The sequence below is a fragment of the Phyllopteryx taeniolatus genome, chromosome 6 (assembly GCF_024500385.1).
Source record: "Phyllopteryx taeniolatus isolate TA_2022b chromosome 6, UOR_Ptae_1.2, whole genome shotgun sequence".
NCBI lineage: Eukaryota > Metazoa > Chordata > Actinopteri > Syngnathiformes > Syngnathidae > Phyllopteryx > Phyllopteryx taeniolatus.
This window is the reverse complement of record NC_084507.1, coordinates 26153991-26167093: the sequence shown is the minus strand read 5'-3', so window position 1 is coordinate 26167093 and position 13103 is coordinate 26153991.

The window sequence follows — 13103 nt, the reverse complement described above, 5'->3', positions numbered from 1 at the left end:
GTCTAGAAGCGACTGAGGCAAAATAGGGTGCAATACTTGAATGAAACAACCAGAAGTTCCATTGATTCAGCTTCAACAACTGTAGTGTGCTGTGTAACGAAATAACAAGTAGTCAGCTATGAAAACTTGAGTTCAATCCACGCTGATCTCCGGACAGCATTAATGTGCTCAATACAACACTGGCATGGCGTATGTACTGTAGGCTACGTTTTTTTTTTTGTTTTTGTTTTGTTTTTTGCATTTGAATATGAAAACATTAAACCAAGTATCAAATTTTCCGAGTTAATTTGTTAAAATTCTCATCACTTTTGAGAACAAAAATTGTTGTTTACATGGTGTTGACCAGCATATTGCTTTGAGATTTTATTAATTTTTTTCTTGGCCTGTGTGAGGCAGGTTGCATCGCGGGAGACGGATAGAGATGTCGTCATGCTGTTAGTGGGCCTGGTGACACATCAGCATTTTTTCAGTTCAGCCAAGGACTCCTGCACACTCTGTCTATCCATCTTTCACCAAGGAAATGGGAGAGGGGAAGATGCACCGCCTGCAACTGGGCTCAAATCAGGAGGAGAATGTAGAAATGGTAGATGGCAGGGGCATCACTAGGTTTTATGGGCAGGGGCCCACTCAGCCCCTCAGGAAATGCAAGATGTGAGTACAAAATTTCACAAATAGCTAAAAAAGACAGAGAAATTGCTTTTCAATGTTTTTGGACAGATTGAACAAGTATATTATACTGTATTTTTTTTTTAAAAATGGAAAAATATGGGTGCATGTAGCAAATGTCAAATACAGTACTTTTACACAAATAATTTTCTAAAAGGTGACTAATTTCTACCAAAGCTATTTTCTATTAAGACTTTTACTCAAATATCGCTTTCTGGAACTTTACACAAGACTAGCCTTCCTGGTACATTTGACCCAGTAATACATTTATTTTGCTCACTGATTCCAATGAGGACATACATGATGCATAAACGTTTACATGTGAGTGTTGTGCCATCAGTGGCACCAAGCATTAGCCATTTGTTAAATTTTTTTTTTTTTTTTCCTTAAGTGTGATCCCTTGTTTGCATCGGAACTCACAGGTAGTCAATACCATTTCTAAAGTTTTCATTAGAATCAGCAGTTTGTTGGAGAGTGCAATCTATAAAATATAATGTCCCCTAAAATTTAGTGGAAACAAAAATGTGGCATAAAACCCGAGCTTAATGGATGTCCTCATGTCAGTGATCCTCAAAAGATGACCTCTGCATGTGTGTTGCTTTTTTTCTTTGTCTTTTTGTGGCCATTTGTACAGCTCTTTGCTTGCAATACTTTGCATGTTTTCATACTTGTGTGATAATTAGGAATATTTGAGCATGCATTTGGCTTCTATGTAACGCGAATCCGGCGGCACGGTGGCCGACTGGTTAGAGCGTCAGCCTCACAGTTCTGAGGACCCGGGTTCAATCCCCGGCCCCGCCTGTGTGGAGTTTGCATGTTCTCCCCGTGCCTGCGTGGGTTTTCTCCGGGCACTCCGGTTTCCTCCCACATCCCAAAAACATGCATGAATTGGAGACTCTAAATTGCCCGTAGGCATGACTGTGAGTGCGAATGGTTGTTTGTTCCTATGTGCCCTGCGATTGGCTGGCAACCAGTTCAGGGTGTACCCCGCCTCCTGCCCGATGACAGCTGGGATAGGCTCCAGCACGCCCGCGACCCTAGTGAGGAGAAGCGGCTCAGAAAATGGATGGATGGATGTAACGCGAATCACCTTTGCCTTTTGTGTATAATGTTAATACTGAGTGTTTTATTATTTCAGAATCAGTTTAATTGGCCAAGTATGTTACAAGACACCGAAGGAATTTGCTTTCGGTAGTTGGAGCAGCTCTATAGTATGAAAACAAACAGCCAATATGAGAATATATAAATTTAGGACATAAAAAACACGACTATAAATATATAAATTTTTTATTTTTTATTTTCTTTCCCCCTTATCATGTGTGGCTTATAAAAGCAACATTTGACATGTTAGAAGAGTGAGCAAGAAAGTGTCAATGTCTGGGAGAAGTAGGGCTATGTTAAAGTGGCCTTGCAGAGTCAAGGCAGACTTTTTACCATCATGTATTGATTCTTTTGTTGTTCATTTTAAAATTGAATTCATATGACAGGCCTTGTACACGGGCCTATTTGAGAAAAAGGTCATCATTGTGCCTGAAAACGTACGCCGACGTGAACCACTTACTGTCATGCATGGTGCATTTTGACGATAAATGCCCGTGTCACATTGGCCGGAACCACATGCTTCATGTTGACAATGTTGTCAGCCCGAGTATGAATCAAACCTGTCACATGACATTCCCCTTTAAACTCCTGTCTCATTACCTCCTGACTGTGTGGTGATTTTCAAGTAATATATGACAAAATATTGAAGTTGAACTCACCTATAATCAACTCTTGTTGAAAGCCTCCCAGTAATGTGATGTCCTCCGGAGACTAACAGTAATTCAAGTAGCAAGCAGAATTGAAGGCCACCTAAAATAGTTTGACTTGCTTGAGAATATTAAAGGGCACAAGTGGGAGTCAGACAAAGAGAGAGAGAGAGCGGGAGCCGAGATGGACAAGATTGCATGTGTTTCCATACACATGCCTTTATTCTATGCGTGTTTGGCAAAGAGTGGGCCCGGGGAAATGTCGTTCACCACTCTCTCGCTGAATTTTGGGATGTAGGACGGAAATGAATTTGCACTGAGCTCCATGCAGAAGCCTTTCATCTGTGTTGCATTTGTAGCCCCGTCTTTAACCCAATGTCAAAATGGACATTGTCCTAGTAGTCTGCCTAAAGGACCCGAGAGTCTAACCACTTGTCACGCATGATATCATTTGAGGGTGCCACATAATTCGAGAGACAGATTAACTCGTCCTTTATTTTTTTTGTTCTATCTAAGACATTTCTTACACGACGGCACGGGGAACGACTGGCTAGCACATCTGCCTCACAGTTCTGAGGACCTGGGTCCAAATCCGTCCTCGCCTGTGTGGAGTTTTCATGTTCTCCCTGAGTGGGTTTTCTTCGGGTACTTTGGTTTCCTCCCACATCCTAAAAACATGCATGGTAGGTGAGTGCGAATGGTTGTTTGTTTTATGTGTGCCCTGTGACTGGCTGGCGACCAGTTCAGGGTGTACCCCGCCTCTCGCCCAGAATCAGCTGAAATAGGCTCCAACACGCCTTCGAACCTTGTGAGGATAAGCGGTAGGGAAAGGTTTCAAGATGGCGCCTACCAGTGTGGTCGCCTCGGTTACGCGCTCTCTAGTTTTTGTTTTTGTGTTTTTCGTTCGTCTTTGGAGACATTACACGACTCACTTACACAAACGGAGACTTGCTAACCATCAAGGAGGCTACTCCGGACTTCCTTTCACCAACTTTCGCAAATCTGCTCAGTTTTTTCCCTGAGTTGCTCACCGTAGCGGCGACCGCGGTCTTTGGCGCATGGAGGCGGAGGCGACGCCACAGAGGGAAGCGAGCCGGCATCCAGGTGAAACTCCGCAAGAGAGGATACAGATTGGCGTTTCCGTCCATCCACCTCGCGAATGTACGCTCCCTACCCAACAAAATGGACGAGCTTCATCTTCTGATAAAGTCCAGTAAAGACTTTGGACGTTCCGCTGCCATGTGCTTTACTGAGACTTGGCTTTGTGAGGCTGTACCCGATGGCGCCGTCATGCTTCCAGGCTTTCATCTTCACTGAGCAGACCGCGTCATGGAGTTAACGGGGAAAACAAAAGGCGGCGGGATATGCTTCTATATCAACGAAAAATGGTGTACGGACATCATGGAGCTCAGCACACACTGCAGCCCGCATTTGGAGTCGCTGTTTTTGAACTGTAAGCCATTCTACTCGCTGCGTGAATTTGCATCATTCATTCTGGCTGGCGTGTAAATTCCGCCTCAAGCTAACACGAACCCCGCAATGCTAACGCTCGCCGAACAAGTAAACGAAATTTTAAAAAAAACACCCGGACTCACCCCTCATTATTCTCTGGGACTTTAACAAAGCTAAACTCAACCACGAACTCCCTAAATACAAGCAGCACATCAACTGTCCTACCAGGGAAAATAACATTTTGGACCACTGCTATACTACGCTAAAAAACCCATACCGTGCCAAACCTCGTGCAGCACTGGGCTCGTCTGAGCACTGCTTAATTCACTTAATACCGACATACAGGCAAGAACTTAAATGCGCGAAGCCTACAGTGAAAACAGTGAAAAAGTGGACCAATGAAGCAAAGATAGAACTTTAAAGCTGTTTAGACTGCACAGACTGGAGTGTCTTTGAAAATTCAGCTGGCAGCCTGGATGAATATACGAACACTGTCACATCCTACACCAGTTTCTGTGAAGAGGTTTGTGTACCAACAAAGTCATTTCGCACATTCAACAACAACAAGCCGTTGTTCACTGCCAAACTTAAGCAGCTTCGCCAAGCTAAGGAGGACCCAGATCAACAGGGCCCTGTCGAGCTAGAAACCAGCTGACTAAAGAAATTAACATTGCAAAGAGGAACTATGCGGCAAAGTTGGAAAAACAGTTTAGCGCTAACGACTCTAAATCAGTCTGTCATGCATTCCAATCACTGACAAATTACAAGCAACAATTCCCCCAAGCTGAGAACAATAGCACACTAACCAACAACATGAACACCTACTGCAGATTTGAAAAGGACACTTTCACACCCCACACCCACCCAGCCGCACCACCGACCACTATCACACCACCGACTTCTGCGTTAACCATCCGCGAACAGGATGTGAGACGCATCTTCAAACAACGAAAGATTATCAAAGCGGCAGGCCCAGACCATCCTGCCTCAAAGTCTGCACGGACCAGCTCTTTCCAGTCTTCACACAGATCTTCAATAGATCTCTGGAACTGTGCGAAGTAGCATCCTGTTTCAAATGCTCCACCATCATTCCAGTCCCCAAGAAACCTCCAATCTCTGGTCTAAATGACTACAGGCCTGTCGCCTTGACATCAGTGGTCATAAAGTCCTTTTGAACGTCTCGCACCTCAGGAGCGTCACAGGTCCCCTGCTGGACCCCCTCCAGTTTGCCTACCAAGCGAACAGGTCTGCGGATGATGCAGTCAACATGGGACTGCACTTCATCCTAGAACACCTCAACAGTGCAGGGACCTACGCGAGGATCCTGTTCGTGGACTTCAGCTCAGCGTTCAACACCATCATCCCTGATCTCCTTTCCCCCAAGCTTCTCCAGCTCAGCGTCTCACCTGCCATCTGCCAGTGGATTTACAGCTTCCTGACGGGAAGGGCACAGCAGGTTAGGCTGGGGGAGGCCACCTCATCCACACGCAGTATCAGCACTGGGGCTCCCCAAGGTTGTTTCCTCTCTCCGCTGCTCTTCTCTCTCTACACGAACGACTGCACCTCAACGCACCCGGCTGTCAAACACCTGAAGTTTGCAGATGACACCACTGTCATCAGCCTCATCAAGGACGGTGACAAGTCTGCATATCGACAGGAAGTGGAGCGGCTGGAGCTGCGGTGCGGCCGACACAACCTGGAGATGAATACGCTCAAGACTGTAGAGATGATCGTGGACTTCAGGAGGCATCCTTCGCCACAGCTGCCCCTCACGCTGTCCAGCTGCCTTGTGTCAACCGTCGAGACCTTCAAGTTCCTGGGAATTACAGTCTCTCAGGACCTGAAGTGGGTGAGCAACATCAACTCCGTCCTCAAAAAGGCCCAACAGAGGATGAAGTTCCTGCGGCTTCTGAGAAAGCACGGCCTGCCACAGGAGCTGGTGAGGCAGTTCTACACAGCGGTCACCAAATCAGCCCTGTGTTCTTCCATCACAGTCTGGTTTGGTGCTGCTACAAACTCCGACTGCAAGGGACAATCAAAACTGCTGAAAGGATTGTCGGTATCCCCCTACCCACCCTTGAGGACTTGCACGCTGCCAGAACTAAGACAAGAGTGTGCAAAATCCTCTCGGACCCTCCACATCCTGGTCACCAGCTCTTCCAGCTCCTTCCCTCAGGTAGGCGGTACCGATCAATGCAAACTAGAACTAGTAGACATTCCAACAGCTTCTTCCCTCTTGCAATCAACTTTTTAAACACCTAACCTACAATTCCAATGCAACATGCTGGCAATTTTTTTATCTGGAGTTTGTTGTCACATTTCTGTCGAGCCAATTATATATTACTCGTTCACTCACTGTAGTAGTCTCGCCACGCTGCAGTATTTGGATATCTGTTGTTGACCAATACTGGCCACTCATGCCAGAGTAGCATCTGCTCCATTTGCACATTGATTGAGGAGTATCTGCAACATTTGCACAATCAACATTGTCCCAGATTATCGCACTACTCGCTTGAAGTCTCGGCGCCCTTTACAAAAAGGTCATTGCACCGGACTATTGCAATATTATTCATTCGAACTGCTCTAAGTGCTAGAGGACTCTGCATCTTCTTGCACAATTGTAAAAAATAAATAAATAATGTACCGGCATTACCAGATAACTAGAAACCCTTTATTGCTCAGTGACTGTTTTTTTTTTTTTTTTGTCAATGTCTTTATGTCTCAAAAGTGTTCTCTGTCAGTTGACTGTCTGTTGTCGTACTAGAGCGGCTCCAATTAGCGGAGACAAATTCCTTGTGTGTTTTTTTTTTTTTGGACATACTTGGCAAATAAAGATGATTCTGATTCTGAGATGCATTTTCTATGACAGTCAAAAATGTTGAGATGTTACTTGGAGTATTTGAACTGGGTCCCGTGGGTAGATGAGATCCTCCCAAAATGAGCCTCAAGGCTCTGGATTTTGTGTGGCTGTCTTGGTTGACACATTTCTGCTACATTCTGTGGCGTTTGGGGACTGTGCCTTTGGATCTCTAGACTGGAGTGGTGGTCGCCGTCTTTAAGAAGCTCTTGCACATAATTACTGCTGAAACATTTCTTTTCTTTTTTTTTTAAAGCACCTGGTGAGTTTTCATATAATTGAGCATTTTTTTATTCCTTGTGATAAGGAGCATCTCAAATATAATTTGACTTGACCTTTCTCAAATCCAGTGGTCAGATCAGACCATTACTCCAAATAGGGTACCGTACAAATAGCGGATTTAGTTTTTATTTCACAGGGTGCTCAAGGAGAAACTGTTGAAGAAAAAGATGAGGTAAGGTTGACTTTTGAAGACTAACAGGAAAAAGAGGTGTTGTGTCCTTTAAGCCACAAGGTTATGCAGCATTTTATCAAATCTCCTCTGACATTATCTTCCTCCCGCCTTGTGAAATCTAAACCCGGTGCAAAAACTGCCATACTGCAATCTTCAAACGTTTGCACATCCCAAGCATTTTGTAGCCCAAATGTCTTTGTATGCACATCTAGAATCAATTCCGTTATGATGGAGGAAAATGTACAAGTTCAGTCTAGCGGGCTCCTGTTGTTTACACTGTGCTCCAGTTTTTAACAGCTTCATAATCAAAAGCTTTTCCCCCACCCGGCTTTGTGTTGAACTCAGAGTCATAATGGAGGAATAAATTGAAGTTGCTGGGATTTCAGCATACTATTATGTTTTATATGCTGCTCATTATTTTACACACAGACACATGTTGGTTGACACTTTTTGAAAAGAATGTGCGTGTTGTCCTTACAGGACTTCAAAGGAATTCAGTCAAACTCAGCGCTTTTTTAATTACACTTTAACTGCAGATTCCAATTAATTAAATCAGATCTTTGTTGTCTTTGCCCTCTTGCCAGCTGCTACAAAATCATTATGCTTTATTGATACAGTCCAAGAAGTGCATATATTGCTGATCATCTGTGTAGCAAGATGGCGACGTTGAAATATATAAAGTGAAATCTAAAAATTCGACCATACCTACAGTTTGGTAACTCACCACATTTTCAGGAAAAATATGCCTCTGAAGCCGTACAAAAAGTCAAACTATCATCAGGTTGTCATGTGAGATTTCTGCAAATCTTGTGAGACTTCAGCTCAGTGAGCATCATTCTAATGGAATAACTCCACAAGAACTAGAACATATTGTATCTCAACCTAGAGGTAGCATAAGGCCCAATGAATTATATAAATATTTTTTTTAAATGGTCCATGTAATAAGATATTCAACAAGTTCACATCAACTGATCCACTCAAATTTGTGAATAAAATGTCCAGTGCATCATAATCTGCATCGTATTATATATGCATTTTCAACAATATATAATACATTTGCATATTTATCCATGCCAGCATGGACAGAGCTATCCGGTTGAAGTATGTGTTGATGCTGCTGTGTTTGTGGTAATGAAGGCTGAAGATGGTGTTTATTTGGAGCTGCTTAATTAGCAGCAACATTAATGAAGCCACATGGGACACAGTGTTGGTATCTGAACAGCAAGGACGAGATAATTATTTAGACTGGATTTGTCCAAGAAGCTGTTCTTTTTACTTTGTACACAACAAACACACACATACACACACACAACAAGCTTTTGTTTGTTGATCTGCTGCCAGAAGAGGTACGTGCACAGACATCTCACCCCATGTGTGAGCGTTATGCACGTGTTTGTTTCTGCTTCGGTATTCAGATATATACGTCTGTGTGTATGTGTGTGTGTTTTTGTTTGTTTGTTTTTTCTTCAGTTTAAAGCAAAGCTTCCAGGGATTATTTGCTGTTTGTTTTTATGAGGGGCTACTTGATCGTAGAGATTTTGTTTCTAACGGCCCCAAATCTGCAGGAATTAAATTTCTTGATTATTTTCATCCACTTTAAATTGCCAATTAAACCAGCACCAAAGGGGATTTATGTATGCAGTGTTACAGTCAAATTAGACTAAGTAAGGTAAACACTGGTGTGGAGTAATGTTGATCCAGAGTGACACACAGCAGTCATTTTAATTGTTTTAGAAAAGTCACATGAAGTAAACAGGCTGACTCATTTATAACCAACATTACCCACTGTGTTTTTCAGAATACTGACTCTTGTAATGGAATGTTGAACTACATCCACGCAGACCTCTACTGTGCCACAAATCCAACTGGAATAGAAGCAGAACATTCAGATTGGGATTCTCCCATCCAAAGTAATATTTAAAGAATAACAATAGATACATTAATTACAGTTATTAATAAGAGAGAATTTAGTCAAATGCCTATTACTCCCTAGAATACGTATGTGTGCGTAGCAGTAGTTCAAATGGTGTATTTGTGTGGTTGTGTTTATGAGGTAGCTCATTGTATAGCAAGTGCTTGTATTATATTGTTACTCTCTCTTGCTGCAGTTTTGTTATTTTGTTTGTGTATGGATCTCTTCCTGTTTCTTGCTGCCCCAAATGTCAATTTCGACGTTTAAACAGACACAAGCTGACAACCAGGATGCTGAAACTGCAATAAGACTGACACCCCATACTTTCACATTTGCTTTCCACTCCCTGCCCTCTGTTTGCTTCTCACACACACACACACACATACAGTTTCTTTTCCAAAGGTTACCAAACTCGCTTATGGAGCAGAATGATGGTTCTGTCGGCTGCTTCAAGGTTGGATTTTGTCAAGCTGTGAGCAGGTTCATGTCATCACCTGATGGTGGAGGTATTGAGCTCTGCACGGTTGTCTCCCACTCTGTTGCTCCAACCTGAGGAAACATGACAACTGTAGCTGTTAGGTTAACATTTGTTGCAATGCGGGAGATCCAACTTTAGGTAGAGGGTGTAAGAAGACAGCAGGTGGTTATTGAAATGAGCTAACTAATATAGGAGAAAATACTGGTTAAAAAATACATATATATTTTAAACAAAATTACATTCATCAGAGTACTCACCAAACACTCATTATTTGGATCAGTACTTCTACATATCCACCATGGCCTGCCGAATCCAAGTTTTGCAGAATATAGGGCAGTAAAGTAGCTTTTGTGAAATCCGCTGAACAAATGAAACATTTCGGATCATCTCCCAAATTTAATGGAATGCTCCTCGGTGGGATTATATAGCAGTTTATTAGTTTTCCTAAACACAAACACACATACACATCCAAAAACATTAGCTCTTTGGCAGAGGTTTTAAAACGAAACCTTTGGGTGGGCAAGGGAGGTTGAATGATATAAACAGTGATGATGGTGAGATGGAAGATAAAGCTATAGTGAAGCTTCAGATCAATACTGTACTGCTGGGTGTTAACGCTGTGGTGCCAACTGCCTCCCTTTTCTCCCCAGTTGTTAAGACACTGGGATTACCGGATGTCTAAAATTTAAGCAGCCTGACTTATTGGCCTGTTAATGCTTTCTGTGAAAACTGTATAAACGGCAGTAATAAAAAATTAGACAAAGAGAGCACATACCTCTACGAAGGCCCTGAAATATTAATGAGTTAACATCTCAGACAGATGTCAGCCGCCAGATCGAGTCGAACATACATTGCATATGGTGTGCTGGAATGTTCCACTCCAGTCCTGTAGGAGGCTGTAATGAGAAAACTGAAGTTGAGTTGAGTCGCTTAATAATGTTTTTTTTCTTTTTTTGATCATTCCTAACTGCCATAGAAATTTAATCTAGCTGGTAGCCACGATAGAAATGCATGCAGCACTTTCCCTTGTAGAATTAAGTAAAATTTCTAGTTATCATCACATCACATTTTCTTTCTGCTAAACACACACAAAAACAAATACATGAGTGCAGTTTCTCCTTAAGATGCTCTCTGAGCTAACGTCTCAAAAGATATATTGAGGTCTAAACCTCTACATGGGTATTTTCACAAAATTTTGGATCAAATACCAAATTGTACAATGTTAGCAGGCATTCAACTTTAGAGGTTCTACTGTATATACATTTTTCATGGAAAGTAAAGTGTGGGAAAATAGATTTCTGTTACTTTAATTCCTTCCTTGACTCTCATAGTAGAGCTGTCATTGATTTAAATAATAATAATTTTAAAAAAACTAAGATCTTTTTCACGCTTTGTATCATTGATATCAGTGGTACAGCCTGGGGCGAATACACTTCTTGATGCATATTATTCTTTCACTATATAAAGCTCGACTACAGCCAGAAACTAGCTGCGTGTATTGGCAGTGCTGCATTCAATAGCTCAATGATAGAGTTTCCAGCAAATTGGGGAAATTGATTTGCCAGGTAAGGAAAAGGATTTTTCAGGATCAATAAAAGTCACAAGCACAACAATTCCACAGCATGAAAGTACATTTATTTGGCGAGGTTTTAGCATCTCACAGACTTTCAAACAAAGTTACTAAAGACGCACTGGTATCGTGAAGAACATGTTGAGAGGACAAACCTGTAAGGACAGACCACCCGGTGCACATCTACAAAAGTGTGTGATGACAGTCCAAACCAATTAAGTCAGTCAGTGCTGTCAGCTCACTGCATCACTCGACTGTAGCTCGGGTTGCATTATTGATCTTAAGCCAGTTTAAAGTTGTCAGAGAACACCGCTGCCTCTCCGTTTCAGAGAGGCTGCATCACTTTCTTTCTCATTTGTGTTCCAGAGGTGACTTGAAAGCGAAATACCAAGCCATCCTATCGGAGTTGATGAGCTGGAAAGACCAAGGTTGAAAGCGCACACAGGGCCGTCGCAGGGCTAGTGTGAGAAAAGTGCCCACCTGTAGCGCAAGCGCTTCGGCATTTGTGTCACAGGCAATATATTTCACACCAGTCTGACACTTGGTCTGATATTGTTCCTCTATCTGTTACTCCACTCACATGAATGCTGCAGAATTTGATCTTCAATGTTACTGAAAATATGTTGCATGTAGCACGTAATTTTAATCACCAAGACACATCTGCTTAACATGGTGTTTATTTACTGACAGGAAAACATTCTTCAGGAAATATAACTCACACTTGGACTAACACTACACTCTAGGAATTAACCCAGAGTAGTACTTAATAATAAATAACACATGAAACCAGTCAAATATGTGAAGAAACAGCAGTTATTTTATTTTCAGATGTGCATCACTGTTAAGAATGTTAAAATGTTTTTGAAAAGCTGAGGTGTTCAATGTTTCCTATAATTAAAATTTCTATCAGGGCTGATATGCACGGACTACTTTTTTTTCCATTAGGCCTTTGGGAAAAAATGTATTCAAAAGCCAAACTAGTTGCAGCTGAGGCATTCAATGCTTCCTTTAAGTTCGATTTTTAGGTAGTCTATCAGGGCTGAAAATTTTAACCCATGACTTCCACCACTTGCTACACCTATTATTGTTGATGTGCTGCTGCTGCACATTATTTTGACTCTTTCAATTTAGTGTATCCCTAACCTATGGAAAACATTTTATGTAATCTCTTATAAAGATCATCGCAAAAATGAATTGAAAAATGATCTTGCCAATTTCAAAAGTACCCTGCTTGGCAAAACTATCCATCCATCCATTTTCTGAGCTGCTTCTCCTCACAAGGGTCGCGGGCGTGCTGGAGCCAATCCCAGTTATCATCGGGCAGGAGGCGGGGTACACCCTGAACTGGTTGCCAGCCAATCGCCAATTTAGAGTCATCAATTCACCTACCATGCATGTTTTTGGGATGTGGGAGGAAACCGGAGTGCCCGGAGAAAACCCACGCAGGCACGGGGAGAACATACAAACTCCACACAGGCGGAGAACCCCGGTACTCAGAACTGTGAGGCAGACGCTCTAACCAGACGTCCACCGTGCCGCCTGGCAAAACTATAAGAACGTTTATTATGTGATCAAATTTGTTCCTTCTCAGAACATGACATCCATCCATCCATTTTCTGAGCCGCTTCTCCTCAATAGGGTCGCGGGCGTGCTGGTATTATCTGAATGTCTGTAAAGGGGTGCTACAAGAGTCTGTTTTAGGACCACTGTTGTTTTCCTTTATATATATATATATATATATATATATATATAATAGTAATAAATCTTATTTCGCAGTACTGTAGGAAGCAGATAGCAACATTTATATTTTTATATTATATGACTATACCGATGTCATTTACTGTATATCCATGCTCCACCCTCGACATTAAACCCACTTGACACAGTTCATCACACTGCTATTGGGATTATTACTGGTGTAGTAGTTGTTGCCAACTACAGACTAGCAGAATGTCAGATGGACCTT